At 51.5% G+C, this 3,874-nt stretch overlaps 1 protein-coding gene across 10 annotated transcripts in view; it reads right to left on the reverse strand.

The window, feature by feature from the left end:
• ZNF532 (zinc finger protein 532) overlaps positions 1-3,868 on the reverse strand; it is a 105,863-nt gene extending 101,995 nt beyond the window's left edge. For 4 of the 10 annotated variants that reach the window (XM_025886879.2, XM_073898107.1, XM_073898103.1 and 1 more), the window contains exons 1-3: positions 3,616-3,868; positions 1,937-2,018; positions 1,743-1,852 (exon numbers count right to left, since the gene is read on the reverse strand). The gene's annotated coding sequence lies outside the window, so the exon portion shown is untranslated. Of the gene's footprint in view, positions 1-1,742; positions 1,853-1,936; positions 2,334-3,615 lie in introns of those variants that run through there. The other 6 variants (XM_073898108.1, XM_073898106.1, XM_073898105.1 and 3 more) reach the window with 5 other exon arrangements.
• Between the last annotated feature and the right edge of the window lie 6 nt (positions 3,869-3,874).

A 3,874-nucleotide genomic window follows, 5' to 3' on the forward strand; every position in this document is an offset into this window, starting at 1 on the left:
GGGGGGGGGAGTAACAAAGCTAAAAACGACGGAGAGAGTAAACCAGAACATTCTGTGACATGCACTGCCTTACAAAAAGGGCTCTTAAAACATACTATCAAGAAACATTCATTGCAAGGGGTTAGCTGTCAAAGTTAAATAAAAATCACTGACTTTCTAAAGACAGGAGTGAAGGACTAAATTATAAAACAGCTTATTGTATTAAGCTAATTAAGGTTTATCATATCAGCCATCTGAGTTTTAGTTGGCACCAGAAAAGCAGGGGCAGCATATCATGCAACGTGGATTGCGATCTGCTTTGCAAGCAGATTTCTACCACACTCAGACACAAAACCTCTGGCAGTCGAAAATGATGTAGAATTGAAAACCAATTTTAGCACAGTGATTTGTAAAGAATTTTGTTCCATCATGTAAGCTATTTATTGGTGTATCAGGCCGAGATTACATTTATCTTTATTAAATACTACACAAAGTATTCTGAGCTAACCATACCCTTGCTTCCCTTTTGCCAGCTTTATCACACACTGGATGCTCTGCAATCACATGAAAAAAATCCTTAACAATAAAAACCCTTGCATACTTGACACCCTTCACTGCAGACACTCTGCCCACCAACTGCCAGCACACAACTTCACATATTCTAAGATCCTCGGCATTTCTGAAAAGACTCCACTCTGTGCAAATCCAGGAGGAACAAAATCCCCTCTTCAAAGTAGGGGACAAATGTATTTTCAATCCTGTCCTCTATGGGCTCCTCTTGACTGTACTTCTACCAAACCAGGACACAGACCGAGTTCTCTCTGTCGTTGAGATCATACTGGATAGGATTCTGGAGCTGCTGGCTTCCTCTTTGGGGAAGTTGCAGCTCTTTGCACCAGGAACCCCAAGGCAAAATGTTCAGTGTTCCCCCTGTAAGCGCTCACTGCCTTTGTTCTTCACTTTGCTAGACTCCTTACTGCTTTCTTCTCCCTGCTCCTCGAATACCTCTGGTTTTGGGGGGATGCATAAAAATGCCAGCTCGAATCTAACTGCAAGCTCTCTAAGACATCAGACATTTTCCACCATCCACTGCTATAAACCTTTGAGTTAGCAGGCATCTTTACACAGATGAAGCCAGACTAGCCGGTTTCCTCCTGGTACTGCATTAGCATTCCACATTAAAATGTATGCCACAAATAATCCAATGGCAAACTCACCGTCAACAGCCCCCAAAATCAATAAAAGCCATTCCACCACTTGCCTCGGAGTTGACAAACCTTTCAGGTTAACACAGAGCACAAGGTAAAAGGAAGGTGATGAATGAACAAAAGGCAAATCTACCTTCAGACTCCTCAAATCCTAAAAAGGAGGCTAGGCTGCCTCGATTTGGCCAAGTCCTTCCTTTTTTTTTTTTTTTGTCATCATCAGGATAATGCTACATGTGTGCTGCTTTAGTCTTATGCAAAGCAGTGCATTCCCCACAAGGCCCTGATGCCTACCATTCTCTAAACTTGCCTCTTTCCAGGCCTGCCTCTTTCTAAAGGACTAGCCACATGCGAGTTAATGAAGTCATTCTGATTTTGTCTTGATAGCAATACCATCATAAAGTCACTCTAATCCCATTAAACTTGGATAACATTAAGAGTATTCTTTCTCCACTCTGAGCCCCAAATTATCTCCAGGGTACCAATCCACTGTCCATCTGTCTCTGCATGGACCTTCAAATAAACACTTAAATTCATGCTCAAAATATCGTATCTCACCTTGTGAACCTTGACCTTTTGGAAAGACTTTGGCCCAATGTTCAGTTACTGTCACACGGTTGCATTCTCTGCAAATATGAAAGGGTTAAAAGCAGCCCCAGTCAACAGGCCTACAAGGAAAAAAAAGACAGCATGTATGCCTTACAGCATCACTGGAACGCATTTATGCTCATTTCCTAGAACAATATTGTTACCTTTTGGCCTTCATAATAGTCAGAAGTATCCCCAACACCCTTTAGTAGCTTCTAAAAGAAAAAGCACAAAACAGAACATACCCTGCAAGAGAAAAAAAAAAAAAAGGCATGCAAAGTAGCATTCTCCAGCAACAAACAAACTACCATTACAAATCCATCAGTTCATTTTGGTTTGGTTTTGTTAAAAACACAGAGAAAGAGAGAGAGAGAGAGACTGCATAAACCAAGTGTCCCCACCCTAGCAAGGCACATTTTTTCTTTAATAAGGGTCATAAATCTCAGCTCCTTGTCCATCCCTTAAGCAAAAGAAAAAGGCAGGAAAAGCCCAAGTAATCTCAGACCTTGCAAACCTGCACATTTTTTTCCATCTTCTCTACACAGACTCTTTTAGGGCTCCATTAGTCACGTACCAGTGCTGTGTGGTGTCTAAGTGTGCATTCACATACTGTGTTGGGATGGTACCTTCCTGCAAGCTCCTCTGCTTTTGGCTGCCATGAAGGGAGGAAGCTGCTATCCCACTGTAGTAGCTCAGTGACTGCATTGTGTTCAGGAGCTGATCTGCCTCAAACCAGTTTCAGCCGGTTCTGGTCACCCTACATAAAAAAGCTATGGCAACCCTCGCTGAGTTGCCAACAAGTCCCTGAAAATCATCAGCGCAGAGGGGATCTCGCTAGGGGTTGCTTTTCCCTTTTAGGTCTTCGTGAGGAGGGGAAGGTCATCGTGTGTCGTCCCCCCACCACCACCACACAAGCACACAGCCTTGGAAATGCTCACCTCGCAAGCACCCCAGAGCCCCTCAGGGCCCATCCCCCCTGCCCCTCCACCCCAAAGCCCACCGCAGACACTGTTTCCCCCTCCTTGTCCTTGCCCCACTTACCTCCCACAACCTGGCTCACATCTTTGTGTACGTGTGTGTCAGTGTGTGTTCTCTGTGTTGGTGGCTGACAAAGAGCCCCCAAGAAAGCAATCTATGTGTGTCTCCTCACACTGGGCGCGTCGGCTGCAGGAGCGGCCTCGGCCTCCCAGCAGAGCGGTGCTGCCTTGTTGACCAGGCTCTTCTCCGCCTGTCACCCCCACCCCACCCAGCCCCCTCCTCCCGTCCCCCTCCTCGCTCTCTCAGCCCTGTCACCACCACCAGCAGCCCCCCCCGCCCCCCGTCTCCTCCTCCTCCTCCAACCTTCTCTTCTTTCAAGCACCTGGGGGGGGCGGTGGGGGGAGAAGTCCAAATCCCTTCACCTCGGGGTAGGAAACTAGGGATGCCTGGGGTGGGGAGGGGGGGCAAGTGAAGGGGCAGTGAGAAAGGGGCACAGAGGCCTTTAAAGAATCCTCTGCGCACCGCCAGCGCTGGAGGGGGTAGGAGCGAGCTCCTGCGCTCACGTGGCCCCCCTCTCTGAACCTGTGGGGCCTAGCGAAACCGGCTCGTCCTCGGCCCCCCCAAGGAAGCTGCCGGGGCGCGAAGGCCAGCCGTCCCCGAGGCCAGGGTGGGACAGGCCACTGCGGTCAGGCCAAGGGGCCTGAGCCTCACGCGCTCGCCCCGGCCCGCAGGGGTGGGCCCGAGGGGCCGGCGCGCGCGCCTCTCTCCCGCAGCCCACCCGCGCGCCCCGTCCGGCGCTGCCCTCGCCCCTCGCTCGCCCCCGGCCGCCCCTCGCTCGCCCCCGGCCCCGCGGGCGCACACCCACCCCCTTCCCGGGGTTGGCCTTCGCGGCGGTCAAGCCCGGGCGTCTGGGCCGCAGCTCGGATGACCTTTGTTCAGCGCGGCGCCGCCGGCTGCTGCTGCTGTCGTCGGAGCGGCGGCGGCGGCTTCCATGTTACGGGCGTGTCATCTGCATTCCCGCGGCCGGGCTGTGTGTGTGCGCGTGCGGTGGAGCGGCCTCGCCGCCGCCCGCCGCCACCGCCGCCGCCTGCCGCCTCCCGGGCTGCCGGCTCCCGCGCCCCCGG

This window comes from Callorhinus ursinus, unplaced genomic scaffold (genome assembly GCF_003265705.2).
Source record: "Callorhinus ursinus isolate GAN/ISIS: 27379988/994484 unplaced genomic scaffold, GSC_fseal_2.0 scaffold11, whole genome shotgun sequence".
In the NCBI taxonomy this organism is placed as follows: Eukaryota; Metazoa; Chordata; class Mammalia; order Carnivora; family Otariidae; genus Callorhinus; species Callorhinus ursinus.